We start from the raw sequence: 24,488 nt of genomic DNA on the forward strand, positions 1-24,488 counted from the left end.
TCCCAATGTAAATAAATATTTATCTCTCTGTATTGGAGAGTGCAGACCATTGCATTAAAATAATTAGACAGTCAGGTCAACACATACCAAATCATACAAGTATATATCTGTAAAACTCCTCCAATTGGCATGATTAGTATGCATCATGCATTCCTGCTTATTTGTTGCAGAGATTTTCCTATTTAATGAGGGAAATGTGCAGAATCTTTCTGGCTGTCAGTGGATTCCTTCAGCTGTGTAGATGTTCTTTACATCTAAAATATTTTTTCTTTGATTTATAAGTAGAGATGATTAGGTGGGAGATTAGACTTGGACAATCACTTAGTTCAGATCCTAAAATTAGAAAAAGGTTATGCTGCCTGCATTGGCAAAAAAGGAAAAATACACTCTTTTATAATTATCTCGATTTTAGGTAGGCAAATTAACTATTCTGCAGTAAAAGATTGTGGCTTGTTGTTAAGTTCCCACATATTATCATTCTCCAAAAGTAATAGGTAACCTGACACGCTTCAGGTGCCACATGGGTGACTCTCTATTCTTCAAAAGTGCCACGCAGTACCCTTAATCTCAGTAATAACTTGAAACAATGCATTTAATCAAAGAAAGAGACACCTATCTAATACCATATAATCAGGCATTTTATACAAGTGTTACAAGCCATAACAAATAAATCTGAGAATTAAAGCAAGAATGCACTCCGGGTCACAGATGTAGGCTCAGAGGGCCGCAATCCACCAAAGGGCTGCCTATTGCTCATCACTGCTCTGGACGGTTGTGGTAGCCTACAGTGCAATCTGGAAATACATTATTCATGGTATGCTAGGCTTACTGTAGTTATATGTAATATATCAATAAGATGAGAATGCTGAAAGTTAAAGAATACAGGATACCTAAAGGCTTAAAAAAAAAATCACAATTGTTTGAACATTTTAGGAACTTTGACTTCTATATAATATTGAAGTTTTCTCTTAGATTCAAAGTTATGTAACTATATAGAAGTATAAGGCAGCATTGTTTTGTAAAGATCACACAACAGACTGCTTGTGTAACATTATTATGATCAATTATAAGTACTACGTAAGCACTCTTTATAACAATACAATTTACATGTTATTGTAGAAGTAAAAATAGGATACATATGTAGGATTTACAAGTAATGCAACTACACAAAAATAATTATAAATTTTCCTATGTTTACATGTGGGATAATGAACTCCTTGGTTGTCAGCAGCTGAATGTTTTAATATTTCTGCAATGTTTTATGTCTCTGCCACAAAAATCCCTCTCCTCTTTGCAATCTTACCATACTATCCGAAGTTGCACAGAAAGGCCACTAGAAAATTACTGCTTTATTATTGGCTGCTGATAATGTTGCAGCTTTACAATAGGCACTGGAACTTTTCCTGCTACCTTATGTATCAATTATTCAGCTCTCAGATTGTAAGCTCATTTGGGCAGAGCCATGTCTTTTATTTCATATCATTGTATTAAATTTTTTGTGTCATGATCCCCTCAATATATACAGGGCCGGATTAACCATAGAGCTAACTGGGCTACAGCCCAGGGGCCTCTGGCATCCAGGGGGCCCTTGAAAGTGCTCAGCAGCAGTATTGATCGGTCGGGGGCGGGGGCGCCCTTGGCGTGATCAGTGCTGCTGAGCACTTTCACTGCGGTCCTTCCCCGGCGAGCTGTAGTCTCCTTACTGAGGAGATGTCGTGAGTCTCACTCTCACGAGATCTCCTCAGTAAAGAGCGTACAGCACGCCGGGGAAGGAGGAGAAGGAGGTAAGTGCTGGGGGGGGGGGGGCAGGCGGCTCGGCTCACCGGGGGTGGGGCAGCTCGGATCGGGGGGGGGGCCCTCACTGGGGAATGGAGGCCCCCTTAGCCCAGGGGCCTCCATTCCCTTAATCCGGCCCTGAGCACAAGCTACGTGGTAATGCAGGGATTATTAATTAGGCACAATGTAAGGCATGAATCATGCAGTAGTATAACAGTCTTTTGTTCCAACATAGATATAAACAATATGGTGCAGGTTTACACAGTTTGAGGCAATGCAAGATATGAACAATGACTCTGAAAAAATGCTGGTGCGGGTTTATACAGTTTGAGGCAATGCAAGGTAATAAACAATGTATCTGAAGCAACACTGGCGCAGATATACACAGAGTTAAGAACTCACTGCAAAGCACCCCAAATGAGCAAAAAATAGTTACTGCAGTCGATGCCTGGGGATTCTGGTTAGAGCTATATATGAATAGCATTTAGATGCAGACCAGAAAACAGAAGCCAGGATACAAATATAAGTAGAGTCAGAAACCAGCAGACTTGTTGTCACGGGCACTAGGAGTCTTTACCCAGGGATCACCAGGTGATAGGCTTACCAGAGCAGTATAGGTGGTAATATGGTACTCTGGTAGCAGGGTGATCACGGAACAGGAAAAGCAGATGATGAGATGCTCAGGAAAGTCTATGACTAGCAGCACTGGCAATATGGAGGTAGTAATACACGAGGAACTGTATGGACAAAGGACACGTGAAGGTAGTCAGTGGTCTGCGGTAGCAAGTTGTACCACTGCTATAGTGAGGAGGAATGTCCAACAGAAACGAGGAGGTGATGTGAGTCAGCGGTCTGCGGATAGCAAGTTGTACCGCTGTCTGAGTGAAGGAATGGAATCCAAGTGGAGGTATCCGGGGAGTCAGTGGTCTGCGTTAGCAAGTTGTACCACTGCTATGTGAGAGGATACTGGAACAGGTGAAACTGTAAACAGGAGTCAGTGGTCTGCCACTAGCAAGTTGTACTACTGAATATATATGTGAGGAGGTGCACGGGGAGAGACTGCAACACAATATATACACGGGCACCTTGACTTTGATCCACAGTAATATGCACAATATAAATGTATAAATGACTGAACAACACTGCCAATATAGAAAGTCTCTTGAAGTAATCCGGCATGAGATAACACAGTCAATGATGGCAGTAGAGTCAGCAGATAGTACACTCCAGAGGAGAACCAACACAGTCAATGATGGCAATAGACTCAGCGGATAGTACACTCCAGAGGAGAACCAACACAGTCCAGCAAGGTATGCAATACACAGCACAGTCAATGGGAAGTATGCATACCGTGGTTCAGGAGAAGGCAGTCAGACAGGAGTGCAGAGATACCTGAAGGGCAGGAGGCCAGCAGGATACAAGTCCCTGGATGGGTGAAGCAGGGGTCTAGCAGGTGCAGCGCACAGGTAGGTAGACCAGCAGGGAACACAGGAAGGCGTGGAGAGCGGATCAGCAGTAGATGGATGAGTAGCGCTGAGAAGTAACAGCAGCGGGTCTCTGCGGGAACACGGAGGTAACCAATAGCAACCAGCAGGTGCAGTAACGATGGGACACCGGAGCAGAGTTGAACTGGAACAGATGATCACGGAGAGTAGCGGGTAGCAATAGTGGCAGCAGACTCAAGGAAACACGGTAGAGTAGACAAGGACTGAAGACTGAAGCGCACAGAGGCAGCGGATAGGAATCAGCTAAACAGTCACGATGAAACACAGACGGGTTGCAGGTTGAAGACTGTAGTGCACGGAGGCAGCGGATAGGAATCAGCTAGCAGTCACGATGATGAAACACAGACGAGTTGCAGGTTGAAGCCTGTAGTGCACGGAGGCAGCGGATAGGAATCAGCTAACAGTCCCAATGATACATGGTAGAGTTGAAGTGATTAGAAGACTGTAGTGCACGGAGGCAGCGGATAGGAATCAGCTCACAGTCACGATGATATAGTAGATGGTAGAAGTGGTATGGGAACCACAGTAGCAGAAGTGGTTTGGAAACCACAGAGGTAGAAGTGGTTTGGAAACCACAGGAATCAGCAGGGCTGAATGAACAAGGAAACACAGGAACACCTTCAGAGACTCATGGGGAATGAGACTCCAAGATCAGGCAACGTGGTGTTGACCACAGGTGCTTAATATAGGGAGGTTGCCTGATCTGCCAATTAAGTTAAAGGAACATACACTGAAGGTTTGGAAAGGGCTGCGCATGCGCAGTCCCTCAGGATAGAGGACGTCCACGGTTCCTAATAGTCCGGGAAGAAGCACTCACAGTCCGGTGAGTGACAGTACCCCCCCTTTTAAAGGTGGGCACAGAACGCCTGGAACCGGGCTTGTCCGGATTTTTGGAATAAAACTTCTTCAGAAGGGCAGGAGCATTAAGATCTTCAGCTTTGATCCATGAACGCTCTTCAGGACCAAAGCCCTTCCAATGAACGAGGAAACGGAGGACTCCTCGCGAAATTTTTGCATCCAATACCTCAGTAATCTCGAAATCCTCCTCCTGATGAACTTGAACTGGCTGCGGTGCTGAGGAAGGAGTCGAGAAACGGTTGATGATGAGAGGTTTGAGCAAGGACACATGGAAGGCATTGGAGATCCGAAGATTCTTAGGAAGAAGAAGTTTAACACATACTGGATTGATAACTTGAATGATCCTATATGGACCAATAAAACGAGGGGCGAATTTCATAGATGGAACCTTCAAACGAATATTTTTGGTAGATAACCAGACACGATCTCCAATTTTTAGTGGTGGAATAGCCCGCCTCTTCTTATCTGTGAAAGACTTATATTTGTTAGATGTCTTCTTTAAACAGGTTTTGACCTGAGACCAGATATTTTTGAAGGTCTGACAAGCAGTCTCCACAGCAGGAACTTGGGTGGGCGGGAGGGCAGGAAATTCCGGAAAAGACGGATGGTGACCGTAGACCACAAAGAATGGAGTTTTGGATGATGACTCATGGTACATGTTGTTATGGGCGAATTCAGCCCAAGGGAGCAATTCTACCCAGTTGTCTTGGTTGGCTGAAGAGAACATCCTAATAAAAGTCTCAAGATCTTGATTGACTCGTTCCGTTTGTCCGTTAGATTGCGGATGGTAAGACGATGAGAGTGCTAATCGTATGCCCAAGGTTTTACAAAGGGCCCGCCAGAATCTGGAAACGAATTGTACTCCTCTATCTGACACAATCTCAGACGGACATCCATGGATGCGGAAGATTTCTTTAATGAAATGTTCAGCCAGAGTAGACGAGGAAGGTAAACCGGACAGAGGGACGAAATGAGCCATCTTCGAAAATCTGTCTACCACTACCCAAATAGTATTGTGATTCTTACTTGGTGGCAAATCAGTAACGAAATCCATACTAATATGGGTCCAAGGCTTGGACGGAATGGGTAGTGGTCGCAGCAACCCTGCTGGAGTTCTGCGGGAGGATTTGAACTGAGAACATAAATCACAGGAAGCAATAAACTCTTTGACGTCTCTCCTCATTGAAGGCCACCAGTAACTACGAGAGAGAATCTCAAAGGTCTTATGTTCACCGGCGTGTCCAGAAAAACGAGAGGCATGGAACCACGAAAGGATTTTCCTCCTCAGAGTAGGAGGCACGAGGGTCTTCCCAAATGGTAGCATTTTGGTGGATGAAGCAGCCAGAGAAATACATTTGGGATCTAGAATAGCATGGTTGGGAACCTCTTCTACATCAGAGGACGTCACAAAAGCTCGAGATAGAGCGTCAGCTTTCTTGTTCTTAGCAGCTGGTTTGAAGGTTATAATTAATTCAAAACGGGAAAAGAAAAGAGACCATCTTGCTTGACGAGGGTTCAAGCATTGAGCAGATTGCAAATATGACAAGTTCTTATGATCCGTGAAGATCGTCACCGGATGGCGAGCTCCTTCCAACAAGTATCTCCATTCCTCTAATGCAGCTTTGATGGCCAGCAACTCCTTGTCCCCGATAGTATAGTTTTTCTCTGCGGGCAGAAGACCCCGAGAGTAGAAGGCACAAGGATGTAATTTTTGTTGCTCCGAGCGTTGGGAGAGAATAGCTCCTAAGCCCACATTAGAGGCATCTACTTCTAGGAAGAAGGGGAGTGTCACATCAGGTTGTCGCAGAATGGGAGCAGACGAAAAGGACTCTTTGAGGATTTGAAAGGCTTGGAGAGCCTCAGATGACCATTGCTTAGCATTAGCCCCTTTCCGAGTTAAGGCCACAATGGGAGATGCAATGGATGAGAAGTCTTGAATGAAGCGTCTATAGTAATTGGCAAAACCTAAAAAACGCTGGATGGCACGAAGAGTAGTTGGCTGAGGCCAATATAGTACAGCATTTACTTTGTCTGGATCCATCTTCAGGCCAACTCCGGAAACTATATACCCCAAGAATGGAATCTGGGGTAACTCGAATGAACATTTTTCCAATTTACAGAACAACGAGTTTTTCCGTAGTCTGGAGAGGACCTCTGCCACATGTTGGTGATGAGAAGGCAGGTCCTGTGAGAAGATCAATATGTCGTCCAGGTAGACAACGACACATACATATAATAAGTCCCGAAAGATCTCATTGATGAAACCCTGGAAAACCGCGGGGGCATTACACAGCCCGAAGGGCATTACTAAATATTCGTAATGCCCATCTCTGGTGTTAAACGCGGTCTTCCATTCGTCACCGGAACGGATTCTAATTAAATTGTAGGCACCACGAAGATCCAACTTAGTAAATATCCGAGCTCCCTTGATGCGATCAAATAGCTCAGTGATCAGCGGAATGGGATACCGATTCTTGATAGTAATGGCGTTGAGTCCACGAAAATCTATACAAGGGCGTAATGATCCATCCTTCTTTTTGACGAAGAAGAACCCAGCTCCAGCGGGAGAGGTGGAAGGTCGAATGAACCCACGCTGGAGATTCTCCTGTATGTACTCAGATGTGGCTTGAGTTTCAGGTAACGAGAGAGGATAGACCCGACCCCTGGGAGGAGTCTTGCCAGGTAGAAGGTCGATCGGACAATCCCAAGAACGATGAGGAGGAAGACGTTCAGACTGAGCTTTATCAAACACATCGGCAAATGAAGCATACTGAGGAGGGAGTCCCGGGGAGGAAGATGAGATGGAAGATTGCTGTACTTTAAGAGGAATAACTTGAGAGAGACAACGATGGTGACATTCAGGCCCCCAAGACGTAACTTGAGGGGTGCGCCAGTCAATCTGGGGAGAGTGACATTGAAGCCATGGAAGGCCTAAGACAATCGGACTTGTCGTAACAGGAAGAATTAAAAACGAAATTTCTTCATGGTGTAGTACACCAATCTGAAGGGTTACTGGAGACGTACTCTGGGTGATGAGACCATTGATGAGACGTGATCCATCTATAGCCGTCACAGTAATGGGTGTTTTTAAAGTGATCACTGGTAGGGACCATTGATTCACTAGTGATTTAGAAATGAAATTTCCTGCTGCTCCGGAATCAATCAATGCCTGTGACTCAAAGGATTTGGTAGCAAAGGAAATCGTAACATCGAAAGCGCAGACTTTAGATTTCATAGACAATGGAGAGGACTCCAGGGACCCTAACTTCACCTCTCCAGAACTAGTTAGGGCCTGGCATTTCCCGATTTCTTAGGGCAAGAACTGAGCATATGTGTGGAATCAGCACAATAGATACAGAGTCTATTCTTTACTCTTCGTTTCCTCTCTTCTAAAGATAATTTGGAACGTCCTATCTCCATGGGAATCACAGAAGGTGAAACTGGACGAAATTGAGGGTTTAAACGAAGAGGTGCTTTAGCAGAAGTTGTTTTCTCAGATTCTCTTTCACGAAATCTCATGTCTACACGATGGCAAAGAGAGATCAAATCTTCTAGTGACGAAGGAAGCTCTTGGGTAGTCAGTGCATCTTTAATTTTATCGGAGAGCCCCTGCCAGAAGGCGGCAACTAATGCTTCAGTGTTCCACTGAAGTTCAGAGGCTAAGATCCTAAATTGAATGACATACTGTCCTACTGTATGGGAGCCTTGTCGCAAACGAAGAATGCTGGAAGCAGCGGAGGTCACACGACCTGGTTCATCGAACACACTTCGGAACGTGGAAATGAATTTGGCACTATCTTGTAGAATTGGATCGTTTCTTTCCCACAGAGGGGAGGCCCAAGCCAGGGCTTGTCCAGAAAACAATGAGATAAGATAGGCCACTCTGGAACGATGGGTAGAAAAATTTTGAGGTTGGAGTTCAAAATGGACTGAACATTGGTTAAGGAAACCTCTACAAGTTTTGGGGTCCCCGTCATATTTTGACGGAGTAGGCAGGTGAAGCGTAGGAGCTGTAGACACCTGGGATGGCACTGGGGAAACGGAGGAAAGCACAGGAGCTTCAATACTAGCTGTAACAGTCTGTCCAGATGTTCCTTGGGAGGTTAACGATTGGTAACATTGAAGTAACAGCTGTTGGCGAGCATCCTGTTGCTCTACACGGCTGACCAGATGCTGCAGCATCTCTTTAGCAGTAGGTTCCGTATCTGGGTCTGTCATGGCCTGATCTTACTGTCACGGGCACTAGGAGTCTTTACCCAGGGATCACCAGGTGATAGGCTTACCAGAGCAGTATAGGTGGTAATATGGTACTCTGGTAGCAGGGTGATCACGGAACAGGAAAAGCAGATGATGAGATGCTCAGGAAAGTCTATGACTAGCAGCACTGGCAATATGGAGGTAGTAATACACGAGGAACTGTATGGACAAAGGACACGTGAAGGTAGTCAGTGGTCTGCGGTAGCAAGTTGTACCACTGCTATAGTGAGGAGGAATGTCCAACAGAAACGAGGAGGTGATGTGAGTCAGCGGTCTGCGGATAGCAAGTTGTACCGCTGTCTGAGTGAAGGAATGGAATCCAAGTGGAGGTATCCGGGGAGTCAGTGGTCTGCGTTAGCAAGTTGTACCACTGCTATGTGAGAGGATACTGGAACAGGTGAAACTGTAAACAGGAGTCAGTGGTCTGCCACTAGCAAGTTGTACTACTGAATATATATGTGAGGAGGTGCACGGGGAGAGACTGCAACACAATATATACACGGGCACCTTGACTTTGATCCACAGTAATATGCACAATATAAATGTATAAATGACTGAACAACACTGCCAATATAGAAAGTCTCTTGAAGTAATCCGGCATGAGATAACACAGTCAATGATGGCAGTAGAGTCAGCAGATAGTACACTCCAGAGGAGAACCAACACAGTCAATGATGGCAATAGACTCAGCGGATAGTACACTCCAGAGGAGAACCAACACAGTCCAGCAAGGTATGCAATACACAGCACAGTCAATGGGAAGTATGCATACCGTGGTTCAGGAGAAGGCAGTCAGACAGGAGTGCAGAGATACCTGAAGGGCAGGAGGCCAGCAGGATACAAGTCCCTGGATGGGTGAAGCAGGGGTCTAGCAGGTGCAGCGCACAGGTAGGTAGACCAGCAGGGAACACAGGAAGGCGTGGAGAGCGGATCAGCAGTAGATGGATGAGTAGCGCTGAGAAGTAACAGCAGCGGGTCTCTGCGGGAACACGGAGGTAACCAATAGCAACCAGCAGGTGCAGTAACGATGGGACACCGGAGCAGAGTTGAACTGGAACAGATGATCACGGAGAGTAGCGGGTAGCAATAGTGGCAGCAGACTCAAGGAAACACGGTAGAGTAGACAAGGACTGAAGACTGAAGCGCACAGAGGCAGCGGATAGGAATCAGCTAAACAGTCACGATGAAACACAGACGGGTTGCAGGTTGAAGACTGTAGTGCACGGAGGCAGCGGATAGGAATCAGCTAGCAGTCACGATGATGAAACACAGACGAGTTGCAGGTTGAAGCCTGTAGTGCACGGAGGCAGCGGATAGGAATCAGCTAACAGTCCCAATGATACATGGTAGAGTTGAAGTGATTAGAAGACTGTAGTGCACGGAGGCAGCGGATAGGAATCAGCTCACAGTCACGATGATATAGTAGATGGTAGAAGTGGTATGGGAACCACAGTAGCAGAAGTGGTTTGGAAACCACAGAGGTAGAAGTGGTTTGGAAACCACAGGAATCAGCAGGGCTGAATGAACAAGGAAACACAGGAACACCTTCAGAGACTCATGGGGAATGAGACTCCAAGATCAGGCAACGTGGTGTTGACCACAGGTGCTTAATATAGGGAGGTTGCCTGATCTGCCAATTAAGTTAAAGGAACATACACTGAAGGTTTGGAAAGGGCTGCGCATGCGCAGTCCCTCAGGATAGAGGACGTCCACGGTTCCTAATAGTCCGGGAAGAAGCACTCACAGTCCGGTGAGTGACACTTGTAAGATGCAATACAGGTATCAGAAGTCCTATATAAGCAGAGCCAGGAGCCAGCAGTCTTGTATGATGCAATCCAGCTAACAGGATACAAATGAATACAGAGCTAGGAACAACAGATGCAAGGTCAGGGACAAATAGAACACAGGAACTAAGTAGCTAGCATGTCCACCTATATCACTGAGAATGAGTGTATGACAGGTGAGGGTTTAAATAGAGGAGTCTTAAAATCAGCTCACAGAAGAAGACACAGTACATAGCAGATCTATGTATCCAGCACAATGCAAGATGGATTTAACCCTAACACTGAGTACTTATATTCTGGTCAATGGGGAAAGGGTACTAAGTTCCCAGGCCTGAGAAGCCATGTTATTGTGATACTCCAATATGGTCCACACTGTGGGAGGGGTAAAGTGCCTCCACAGACTAATAGCTTCCTATTTGGGCGCACGTAGCCAAGTGGGTCACTCTCCAGGCTGCACAGCTCAGGAAAAATTGCAGCACTGGGTCACAAGGTAGCTCTTGGTGGTCCTGATAGTAGTCACAGAATTCCTTTTAGTTGTAATAAGTTACTAATGAACAGTTTTGGAATGAAGTGGACACCATTTATACATATAATATTTACATATACCAGGTAGCAATCTGTATTATATGATTAATATGCTGATAGCAGCAGCCAGCAGTATAGCTGCCCACTTTCAGACATGTCCTTTTCGGTTGTAGTGGGCCCCCCATACTTGTTCATTCTTCACAGACCCCAGGAGAATGTTTTTTCCAAGTAAGAGGACCCAATATGTAGAGCTTGCAGCAGTGATTGGTGTTAGGCCAGACGATTTTGGAAACCATTTTTTGTGATCTTTACTGTAGGAAAGTACTTTCGATCCTAGAAAGCTGTAGAAAGCACTCTTATTAGTTTTTTTTATCATATGAATGTGTCATGCCGATTGCACTTTATGCTGTATAATGTGTTGTATAATGTATTATTTACAAAACAAGATCTTGCCCAAGGTGAATATAATGTTAGAATTTGTTGATGTAATCTAGCACAATTTCTATGCTTGTTTACAATCTCTCAGGTTTAGCGCTATTTAAACTTTGGCATCTGCTCTCCAGACACAGGTTTTAGTTGTATAAATTGCATTCATTGCTTTCTCTAAATGAGCAGCTTCACAAATCCAGTCACCAGGGGATGCGGAATAATAACAGAACACAGAGACCCTCCCCGCACTGATTATATAAGTAATGAGCTGATGGGTTTCTGCTTTTTCCAAGTAGACATAGAACAAGGTATATCAGTATTTAAACAGATTGTGGGTGATTTAAAAAAATATCTAGGACATCCAAAGCCTTTAGAAATGTGATAACAAGACTTATAAGAAGAGGAAGCCTTGTGAGGCCTCATTAGGGTCCATGCAGTTAAATTGCTGCTTTGCAAAGTAAAAATGCAACTTTACAAGACACTTGCCAAAACAGAAGAGAGTGTTTATGTTCTGATCTATCTTTTGTTGGTTCTGTAAGACTATCAGTCTGAGAAAGCTAATTGGTACGTACCGTGCCGTTTGTCAGACACTTGTGTTATACTGTCATTACATACGTCCAATCAATACATGCACATCTTAGCAGAAAAACATAACTGTCTTCAGTTAATAGATGAAAAATAGCATCTGTGCAAAGACATGCTCAGAACTCTGCACATGCTGTCATCCCAAGATGCAGACAGCTTTTACTTATTATATTAAAGGTGAAGGGCTACAATTTACATTTGAAATCGGACTGAAAATACTGAATATTTTCTTTTATATAACTGTGTTATTTACTGTTAATGTTTAACACAGCATAGTGGTCATGGGTTCCATTCCAACCAGAGTCTTATGTGGAGTTTAGATGGTCTTCCAATGGTTCCATGGATTTCCTCCAGTTGTTACAGTTTTCGCTTACACTCCAAAGATCTACACTTAACTGATAAAGTTCAGTTTGTGTAATAGGGAATAGGAGTTCGTAAGCTCTATTGGGTAAGAGATTGATCTGAATGATTAAATATTCTCTGTATTGTCCTTATGTATAAGCAAAAGATGTATGTCCCTTTGCAACCCTTTGATCTGAATTACATTATTAAGGAACTTCTGTTCAGAACTGCAAATACGTCTCATCATCTGTAGATAGATTGTAAAAATGACACTGCTACGTAAACACTAATGGTTTAAAACAATATTTGGCAGGTATTTTGTATTTCTACAGTACTTTGTAAATGAAACAGATACCTACTGTGAGCCTTACTTATATTAAAATAATGCAGTTCATTATGAATGGTGTAATTAGTAGAGAAGACAGAATTTCAAATATGATTGACTCTTGCCATGAGCTTTATCCATTTCTCTGTAATGGACCTGTGTCAATTAATAGTGTCTGTCTGAGGCCTCCAAATAAGAACATTGAATCTTTTTGTTGTAAGAAGGAATTTCAAGCTTCATTCTTATTGATTTATTTTATAATGGTCAGTTCAGAGCTGCCATAATCTCCTAACAAGGTACTTGAAGCAAAGTTCTTATGTCAATTCACATTTCTTATTTCGAAACAGAAATATATTTGTTGGCTGCTAGTAAGCCCTGAGCCCATATTTGTCTGCTTTTATTTTTTTCCCCCTCATCGAAATCTCAAAGAGGAGGTGAAGTGCGAGTCCTCCCTGCCCCTATGATGCAATGACAGAATTTCAGCATTCCAGCACAAGGGTGGGGTGGGAACAAAACATGCAATTGGAGCAGGATGTGGGAGAATGGCCTGCTCTGGGAGAACTCTCCAGAATTCGAGAGCCTCTCAGATATAGTGTCTGAGGCTAAAACTAGTGCCATTGCACAATCTTTCACCAACACTGAAATGTTCAATTCACTGCACTTCTGTACTTATTACCCTTACTGACTGTAAGAAAAGGGGCATGGTGATCTTGCTACACATGAACAGAATAACCTGCCGGGGGAGGTGGGTGTGATGGGGGGTGGGGCTCCAAAATGCACGTCATTTTGAACCCGTCCCTGTGACGTAATGACGTAAACGCGTCATTTGACAGCGGGGTGTGGGGCCAAACACCGCGTTTGATACCTAATTTTGCCCACTTCACTAGGAAGTGGGGCACTTCCTAGTGAAGTGGGTAGATCCGGGAGATTGCCACACTCTCCCGGGAGTCCGTGAGACTCTTGCAAAATGCGGGAGTCTCCCGGACATTCCAGGAGAGTTGGCAAGTATGCTGTAACCAATCCCATCATGAAGCTGATCTGAGCAAAAGGGGATAACTGCACTGAACTAGTGGGAAGCAGTGACCTTTCCATTCAATTGATTATGTTAATGAGGGCAGGACTGCATGTGGCAGGGTCAATGTGATGATGTCAGGAGGGGCAGGATGCCAGAGATATATAGATAGATATCAGAAAGAGCAGAATTTCCCAAGAGCACATGTAATGTGAAACTGCTGATGTCAAATGCACATCTTTATGAAGCAAAGTTCCTGCAGACAACTTGTTCAGGATTTGCTATAAAGCTGTTCTAACATGATTTTGTCAATTTTTCTCTAAGTACATACTCTAAGTGTATGCATCCTACAAATGCATATATTTGCTTGATGATTGAGGTTGAGTTCTTTTTTTTTTTTTATAATAACAGTTTTTATTAGAAATTTTTCAGTAACATCATGGCATCAAATAGACAACATTCAGTCAAGAAATATCCAATAACATAGAAATGTTACAAAAGATTGAATAGTATCTTGTTTACATTCAGTTAAGAATAATGTTTGCTCACTTTAAATCATTTAGATTTTGTTATCTTAAGATTAAATAAGATCAACTTAAAGAGTTAAAAGTTGTAGTATTTATATTAATCGATGTGTGGGAGTGAGCCTAGCGTCAATGAAAATATACTAGTATTTCCTATAGAAGAATTGGAAGCATTCCTCTATGCCAAATGAGCCATGTAACGTATATTAAAAATAACTATAACAACAACAACAGGCAGGCGACCGCGGACCATCCCCAAGCAACTAATAAAACGAGCAATGGTGTCTCCATCACTCCAACTCTTCCATATGACATGGATCTCAGAACCAGATGTAAGTGGGGATGGGGTGTGCACAAAAAATTAGGGAGGGGGGGCATCAGAAGGTTGCACCCTTACACAGAATCCTGTATCAACAACTCTAGGCATATTGATTCCATGTCAATTACTCCTCAAAGCACGGTGTAAAGACCATGTTGTGTCTTCAAACATCTTTAAAATTCTTTCTTGGGCATTAGGAGATAGAGAGTCAATAAAAGAGCTCTATTTCTTGTAAAATTTTTCAACCCCTTTCTCAATATCTGGCAGAGTAGCTCTTCTATCAAAATATAATGTATTAAAGAGTTCATTTTTCACTTCTGATAAATAGGGGGGGGGATTTTTTAATCCAATGTCGGAAAATAACTACCGTATTTCCCCATGTATAAGACGCACCTTTTTACCCCAAATTTTGGGTCTAAAAAAAAGGTGTGTCTTATACACTGCAAGCGCTACTTACCTGATTGAAGAAGTCGGCATCTGGTGTGAGGAGTCCCCGCTAATCAGCTCCAGCAGCTTCAGCGTGTCCACCGTTACTTTGCAAAAGGACCTTCAGGTCCTGCAGGCGCCTCCCACAGTCTCGGCGCTGTCAGTCATGTGACTGACAGTTCCGATGATCGCCGCTGCAGATTCCTCTGTGTTTCCCTGACAAAAGCTGCACAGTCTTGTTGACATTAGACAAGTCACGTAGACACGCTTGGGGCGTGTCTACGTGACTTGTCTCTTGTCAGCAAGACTGTGCAGTAGCGCTCATTGCCTCATTGCCTCATTTTGGTCTGAATGTGTAAGCTGCTCTAGTGAATCTCAACAAATTACAAGCTCCAGTGTGCTCTGTGACAATTGTAGGCTCCTCCAATGTACTTTATGTAATACATCTTTTTTTTTATTTTGGGCCCCAAAATTAGGTGCGTCTTATACATGGGTGCGTCTTATACATGGGGAAATACGGTAATTTGGCTAAAGTGATGGTGACAATGAGAAATGGTTTAACATCCTGGGATTCTCTGGGTGGGATAAGATGGATCCAATTTTCAAACTGGCATAAAAAAATGGCCTTTTTATCACTTGGGAGAGGAGTATCCAAGACAGAGGATAAAAAGCTTAGTACTTTATTCCAGAATTTCTGGATCTTTCTACATTGCCAGATATTATGATAGAAAGATGCGTGAGTATGTTTACATTTAGGACAAAACCCTGATTCTTCTGGAACATAACATCTACTTTGATATTGTGATATACAGGTACGATTAAGGAATTTTATATCAGTCTCCTGTAGTTTTGTAGAATGGAGCCATTTCAAATTTTTTTCATTATGTTTAAGCAAATCTTTTTCAGGGCTCAATTCAGGAGATTCCTTCAACCAGGATCTATGCGTATTAGTCCAAATTTTGGGTATATCTGATGGCAGTAGATCCCAATAGAGGAACCTAATTCGGAATTTCTGTCTCTTAGAGAAGTGTAAAAGGTCTTCTAGGGTGCTGGCTATGGGGAGAGATAGTTTATTATCTGTGGGTATCATGATGTAATGACGTAGCTGTAAATACATAAAAAAATGGGAATTAAGTAGTTTACATTTTTCTTTAAGCTGTTGAAAAGTATGTCAGAGGGTGCCTCCAGGGTCGAATACATCTTTTATAGAGGCGATACCTTTGGATCTCCAAGTGGAGAATTCAGCATTTTCTACTCCTGGGGGGAATGCAGAATTACCCCAGATAGTAACGTAATGTGTAATAGGACGAGGGTGATTTAAACGCTTCGTGATAATATTCCACACCTTGTAAGTATCTGCAAATAAAATGTTTTGCATTATTTCTTCTGGGATCAATTTTTTGGGAAGGTGGAGAAGTGCCGCCAGAGAATATGGGTGCCCTAATTCGCTTTCTAAAGGTTTCTTAGGATTAATAAAGTATTTTTGTTTCAATAGCCATCCCACAGCGAAACGGAAAAGAGCAGAAAGCATAAATGCCATTATATCTGGGAAACCAATTCCACCTCTTTGCTCGCTTTGTCTAAGTTTAATATTATGAATCTTGGGTCGTTTACCTCTCCATAAAAAGGAAGTATAGAGTTTGGTGCATCTGTGTACATCAATTTTTGTAAGACGGAGAGGGAGCAACTACATCGGATATGTAAGTTTGGGAAAAATGACAGACTTAATCACGGCATTTTTACCAAGTAGCGATAAAGGAAGGATTTTCCAATTATCTAGTATAAACCCTAATTTCTTAACAATGGGTGAGTAGTTGAATTTATAGAGATCATTCAGGGAGGATGGAATGTATATGCCCAAGTATTTTAATTTTTGCGTTACTAAGCGGAAATTTGAAATAGCTCTAATTTGGTCTGGATTCATCTTAGTGCTCGAGATAGGGAATATTTCGGATTTTTGAAAGTTGATTTTATAACCTGCGAAGGAACCATAATTTTCGATTATCTCAACAATTGTGGGGAAAGAACTTTAGGGGCGTGTAACCATTGACAGCATATCATCAGCGAACATCGCTAACTTGCATGTTTCTGAGCGAATTTGTATGCCTGAGTAATTAGGATTTTCTCTAAGTGTTATAGCCAATGGTTCTAATATGATAGCAAAGAGTAGTGGAGATAAAGGACACCCCTGGCGCGTGCCTCTTTAAATTTTAAAAGGAGTTGATATGTGGCCATTTGCTATTATCTCCGTCTGGGGGTTATTGTATAATGTTTGTATAATTGATATAAAAGCTTCTTGAAAACCAAACCTTCTCAGAGATTCGTACAATTGATCCCATGTCACTAGATCGAAAGCCTTTTCTGAATCTAACGAAAAGAGAAGACTGACCTCTGGGGATTTGGCATGCTGAATGTATGACAAAACTGTCAGAACTTTGCGTATGTTCGTGATAGAATTCCGGCCTCAGATAAAACCTGATTGATCTTTGTGTATAATGGAGGGCAAGATAAATTTTAATCTTTCTGCTAGAATTTTAGTTAGGATTTTATAATCAATATTAAGCAGGGAAATTGGTCTGTAAGACCCCGGGTCTTCCAATTGTCTGTCCTGTTTGGGTAAAACTCTAAGAATAGCTGAGTTGAAATGTAGGTGCAGTTAACGAGATTCAATGATTAAAAAACTTGTGTTTCTGTTATTTGAGTTAAGAGTATGTTATAAAACTCACCACTCAAGCCGTCAGGTCCTGGTGCCTTGAAACTTTTTAATTTTTTTATTACATTGGTGACCTCTTCTGCTTTGATTGGGGCTAGGAGGGATTCTGATTGTATGTCAGAGATACTAGGCATAGAGATTTTCTCCCAAAATTGGTCTTTAGAAGCAGGATTGATAGGGTCTTGAGAATAGAGTTTTGAGTAGAAGTTGTGAAAAATATTGAGTATTTCTTTTCCATCACTAGACAATGAGCCATCTTTAGATTTAAGTGCTGCAATAACAGTTGGGGATCTCTCATCTTTTAATAAATTGGACAACAGGTGGCTGTTCTTATTTCCATGTCTATAAAATTGAAATCTAGAAGCTTGTGAAGTTCTGTCCACTAATTGGGCAATTAGATTGTTAAACTGTGTTTGCTTTTGATTGTATATATTTTTATTTGTAAGAGAGGGGTTATTCTTCATATTTTGATAGGCTGAAGTAAGTTCTCTTTTTGTGTCTAGGTATAGTTTAGTGTGTCTTTTTATGTGTTGACTTGTAAATTAAATTACACGACCTTTAAGCACCACCTCGGCCATCTGCCAAAGTAAGGATGGGTCAGACTGATGTTCTTCGTTATTGGACAGGAAGTCATGCCAGGCTGCAATGAGCATATTTCTAAATGATAATGAATTAGATAAGTAATTCGGGAATTTCCATTGCCTGTATGAGCCTATTTTATGTGTATTAACTATCTCCATCCAAAGCATGGCTTGGTCCGATAATGAGATGGTGTCTATGTCTGAACCACCCAAAATGGGAAGAAGAGATTGGGATACGAACATGTAATCAATCCGTGATAACGTGCCGTATGCCACCGAAAGACAAGTGTATTCTTTTGAGGTAGGGTTCAATAGGCGCCAATAATCAGTTAAGTGTAATTGGTCAATGATATATTTAATTCCTACCTTAGGCAGCCTGGAAGGACGATGACTCCGAGCAGATGCCCCCTCCCTGTCCATTGTCAAAGATGCAACGAGATTGAAGTCCCCTCCAATTATCATATTAGATTCTAAGTAAGGATATAGTTTGGAGACAATGTTATGAAAGAATTGCTTATCATATTTGTTAAGTGCGTACAAGTTACACAGCGTCAATCTGAAATCGTCTAGGGTGATATCAGTAATCACATAATGTCCCTTCTTGTCCTGAATTTGTGAATGTATTGTGTAAGAGATACCTTTTCTTATCAAAATTGTCACACCACATGACTTAGAAATATAAGAGGCGTAGGTAACTATTTTATACTGTAAAAGATTAAGTTTGTCGTGTTTGCTATCTATTAGGTGCATCTCCTGGAGTAGGACAACATTTGCTCCCTGCTTTTTAAGATAAGATTTATAGTTTTTTCCGTTTCGCCGGGGAATGGATACCACCCACGTTCCACGAACATATTTTCATTCTATTTATAGAAGAATTAGACATATTTTAATTGATTATAATTAAGCAAAGCATGGAATTCATAGAATATAATGTTATATCTTTCTGACAAAAACACTCCACAAGAGTCGCCCCCCCCCACACCCCGCCCACCTAGACATTTGCATGAGAAGAAAAGTTGTCCTATAGAAAGGTCCACGGCCGTCCGCCAGCCAACCAAATAAACAAATAATAAAGAACATAAAAACCATAAAATATCAAAGGAGACAAGCTCCTAAAGCATTTTTGCTTAGCTTAAGGTATCGAACCCAGTTAACTGTGCAAAAAAACTTTTTTTTTTTTTCTAAAGAGACAATCAACCCCCCTTAGGGTCCCAGCGGTATTTGAACATTACAATTTAAGAACAAGTTTATGCCTAACTATGTTAAACTTCACGGTTAAATTTGGCTCTTCCACTGCTAATATATTTGAAAATATGGAAGTGAAGATAAGAAACATACTAACACTTTTTTCTTCACATAACATTCAACCTGGGTCAGGTTCCAAGAAATACCATAAATATAATCAATTCACGGCTTTTCCAGTGTCAACTGGAAATCTAATACAATTAAGTGTAAGAATTAAATAATATAATATGCCATGAGGTTGCAACACATATTTGTTGTAATAAGCCTTTTTTTTTAAATTGAATATAAACAGTTCATGACTCCCCCCAGCATCAGTTGGGAGTCTAGCACACTTAAATGTGAGGTATAGATAATACCATATAACGTCTTGAAAGGAGTGCAACAGATAATCACTGTAAAAGGCCTACTTTCTAGGCTTGAACCAAATAGATGTGATCATCCCATGACTCTTCTTCAGCATCAATTGAGGGATCTGGCAAATTTAAAAGTCTAAGATAAACATTACCATGAGATGTCTTGAGAGAAGTGCAACAAACACACATATCAAGTATACATAGCCTTCTTTCTAGATCATACATCTCAGAACGGAGCAGTCAAGAGAGCGGATCCTCCACCCCGACATCCAAGCCACGCTGATTGATAAGATTTTAACCGGAGGTTCTCTGGGCGCCAGTGTTGACCATTTCTTTCCCAGCCTGAGTAATTTCAAGTCGGCAGCACCCTGTCGCCTTCACTGTTCTTCCGCCGAGTACTGAGTTTAATAATCAGGCAGTGTCTGGAGCGTAGGTGGTCCGCACCTACTCTTCAGTTATTTTTCGCGCCAAAACCTTCAGAGACCTCCAGTGTAGCCGCAGTGCAGTTTAAAATCTCCAGCTTTGTTCTAATCTAACCTCGGGTGGGTCCACTGTTCGGATATACACCGCTCAGGTGTTATTGTCAAGGTGTAGATTATTCAGATCCGTCTCTCCACTCACGGTCACTGGAGCCAGTGGATTCCATGTCCGGCCATGCTGGATGCTAAGCAGCGCCCCCCCCCCCCTCCCCCCGAGATTGAGTTATTTTAACCAAAACTCCATACTTTGCTATTCATTTTCTATCCTATTTTACTACAAAATAAGTTAGGGAAGCAAAATAATAGGTCCAGTTTGTTGCTTCTGAATATAAAAGTGTGAGCAGGTAAAACAATTTAGAATATGATAGCTGCCAACTGTTGCTATTTTTTAGAAATAGTCCCAGATTTTAAGGATACCCCATTGCTGTATTGCTTCCCCACCATCTATCATCGTATAAATGTAAAATTCCTAGGTTCCTTTATAATTCCTATGTTTCTCAGAAGTATCTATGCATTACAATCTAAGGGGTAAATTTACTTAACTGCGGGTTTGAAGAAGCGGAGATGCTGCCTATAGCAACCAATCAGATTCTAGCTTCCAATTGTAGAATGTAATAAATAAATGATAACTGGAATCTGATTAGTTGCTATAAGCAACATCTCCACTTTTTCAAACCGACAGTTTAGTAAATATACCCCTAAGACTCTGTTTATCATTTACAATCCTTCCTAACCATATCAATCTCAACATGTATTCAATCACAAAATTACCCTTGCATTACAGTACAGAGCAGCAATATAAAAATATATTCATTTACAATGTCTGTGCTTTGTAATTATACTAATAACGATCCATTTTAATATTGTTTCCAGAACATTACCCTCCAAGTAACATAAATAAAGGGGATGTCTGAACTAAGAAATTATTGGTTGAACTAGATGCAATAATAACTTTAGTTTGGTCCCTCATAGCCTGCCACTGTTCTGATTCTAAGCTTTTTTGTTTGGAATCTCTGGAAATAAAGGGCGAACAATCATGAACACAGTGGGTTACTCTGCCAATATAAGGTGTCTTCTATTCCTTCACACCTATATTACCCCTTTCCACAACTCCATACACATGATTGTTTGAGTTCTCCAGAAGCCAGTAAGATGGGGAACTATTGTTACAGCAGTGCTAATGTTGTAGCTAGGTGTATAATTTTAAGCACCATTTCAATGAGGTTCCTGGCTCTTATTGTAAACTAAATATTCAGCTGGTATCATCCTCTATAGCTTTCCTTTTGATGAAAGAAGGATGCTGGTTGGGCTAAATCTGATTTTATGAAAGCCTGGTAATCCATATCCTTACACTTCCCATAAAGATACAACGGCAGCATTCGTTCATTTATTAACTTTGACTAAGCTGCTCCATAACTTCAAGCTTCATAAAAGATTTTAAAACAACAAGCAGTGACAGTATCCTCAACGAATGCCAATGTCACAACAATTCTGAGTCAAACTTTCTCCCTTATTATCTCTGCCTGTCTTCCATATATGTACAAACTCCCTTCTGTTATCAAGGCATGAGCACAATATTGCTGAAGAAACATAATGGGCAGCACATGAAGTTAATTAACAATGAACAGATTGCTTGGGGTCCATTAACTAGGTAATTGGGAAAAATGCCAACTACACTAAATAGTGTACAGAGAATTTAGGCTGTTGCTACTTTATGGTGGTTGAAGATTTCACAGCAGTTACCATCAATGAGGAAAGTTGTGTGATCCCACACAGGTATGTCAGAGTTTTGGTTTTTTTTTTTACAAAATACCATAATGATTTACTACATTTAAAAATGTTCAACAAAAATAACTAATTAAAACATCTGTGTCCAAAAAGGATTACATTGGCCAGATGGCCATTTTTCTTTTCCAAATTTGCATTGCCCCTATGATATGGAAGAAAGAATTGCTTTGGAAACACGGTGAACTAAATATAATTTAATTTTATGAGATACAAAGGTTGAAGTGCAACATTAGAAGTGGCAGTATGGAAAATGTAAGTGAATGAAGATTTACAGTTTTACAATGAAAGCAGTATATATCTCCCACTCATTATATGTCACATTTCAGTCACTTTAATAGGTACTAAAAGTTAAACACTATATCCAAGAAGGATATTGCTGGGCGCTGACTTATAACACCAAAAACACTGGATTGCACTCAAAAATATAACACTATAAATCCTAAAGAATTAATATATATATATATATATATATATATATATATACACACAAATGTAACCACAACTTTTGTACTTTGGGGAGAATAAATGCTGCTCCTTCAAGGGTTTGTTGTGTATCAATTCCTAATGAAATATGTTAAACAAAAACAAACAATACAAGTGCAAACACCACAATACAGATGCCATCATATACCGGTTGATTTAAAACATAATTTATTAAAAACAAGAAATCATAAAAGCAAAACACATTACATCCAATTGATTAAGTGATCACAATTTCTAAGCTCACTTGTTGAACCAATACTCAGACCCAGTCCAGTCTCACCATTGAAATCTTAATTCTCCCATAGTGCCATATAGGGAAAGTCTTACAATAAACTATATTCCCAAAATTTACTCTGAATTACACTGAACGATGATATATAAAAACATAGACAACAGACTTTGTTTAAGGACATTGTCACAGACTTACCTGTGTCGCTGTTCCGTACAGCTGCACTTCCTGGTTCGGCGGTCACATGACCTGGAGGCGGGGATTTTGAATCCCCGTCAGTATAAAAATCTCACTCTGACACTCGCTGAGTGTCAGAGCAACGCTTACATGTTCCTGGCTCCTGTTCTTCGTGAATCATTGTGCTTTCCAGCCTCCTGTTGATTGCCTGTGTACTGACTCCTGCCTGTTTCACTATTCTGCCTCTCCAACCCCTATGTACCGACCCGGCTTGCTGACTATTCCTCTATTCTTGTGACCCGTGTAACGACCCGGCTTGATTGACTCTGAGCTTGCCTTCTGATTCTGCCTGCTTCTCCTTCCTGTGTACCAACCTGGCCTAATTGACTACGCATCTTTTGCTCCTACTCCGCTGCACTACATCTTGGGGCGAACCTGACGACCGCGACCTGCGAATCCTGGCAGCGAAGCCCATCCCACCTTGCGGCGGTTGTTGGTGAACACCGGGGAGATCGTTAGACTCTGCACCTTAGGTAAGCCAGCGCTAATCAAGATTAGTAGTATTATCCACTTATCTGTTACAGTTTGCTCTGACCATGGATTCAGCGGCAAAATATGTACTGGAGCATTTAGTGGGAAGGATGGATAAGCAAGACACTAACCAAGAGCAACTTCTAAAATTTCTCCAGAGTTTCTTTACCCAGTTGGACGTCGTCCAAAACACTTCGGTAGCTAGTGGTCCACCTGCACCGGTGGTTGTAGCCCCAGACCCCCCGCCTGCAGCAGCAGCTTCTTCCTCTCAATTAAGAATACCTAATCCACCTAAGTTCGATGGAGATCCTAAATATTGCAGAGGATTCTTGAATCAATGCTCCATTCAATTTGAGCTTCTGCCAGGGAATTTTCCTTCTGAAAAAGCTATGGTGGCCTATGTGATATAGGGCAGCACGGTAGCTAAGTTGTTAGCACTTCTGCCTTACAGCACTAGGGTCATGAGTTCATTTACTGACCATGGCCTTATCTGTGAGGAGTTTGTATGTTCTCCCCGTGTTTGCGTGGGTTTTCTCCGGGTACACCGGTTTCCTCCCACATACCAAAAACATACTGGTAGGTTAATTGGCTACTATCAAATTGACCCTAGTCTCTCTCGGTCTATGTGTGTGTTAGGGAAATTAGACTGTAAGCTCCAATGGGGCAGGGACTGATGGGAATGAGTTTTCTGTACAGCGCTGCGGAATCAATGGCGCTATATAAATAAATGATGATGATGATGATGATATCGCTGCTGTACGGCCAAGCTTTAGCATGGGCTTCCCCTTTATGGGAGAAGAATGATCCCATTCTGTATAATTTCACCACCTTCTTGTCCACATTTAAGAAGATTTTTGATGAGCCAGGAAGGGTATCCAATGCCGCTTATTACGTCTTCGCCAAGGAAACTAGTCTGTGGGGCAGTATGCGGTCCACTTCAGAACGATGGCCTCTGAACTCCGCTGGAATGACGAGGCTCTTGTGGCTACGTTCTAGCAGGGTCTTTCGGATCGGATTAAAGACAAACTGGTATCTCAGGAGCTCCCTACGTCTCTGGACGATCTCATTTCCCTCTGTGTTAAGGTTGATTTACGTTTCAAGGAGTGTAATTCCGAGAAGGAATAATCCCGACGCAGTACGGTTCGCTTAGCTCCCAATTTCCAAACCCCTGTTCTCCCTCCCGAAGAACTGATTGAATTAGGGAGGACCCGCCTGTCGGCTGAAGAAAGGGAGAGGAGATTT

The sequence above is a fragment of the Mixophyes fleayi genome, chromosome 6 (assembly GCF_038048845.1).
Source record: "Mixophyes fleayi isolate aMixFle1 chromosome 6, aMixFle1.hap1, whole genome shotgun sequence".
Classification (NCBI taxonomy): domain Eukaryota; kingdom Metazoa; phylum Chordata; class Amphibia; order Anura; family Limnodynastidae; genus Mixophyes; species Mixophyes fleayi.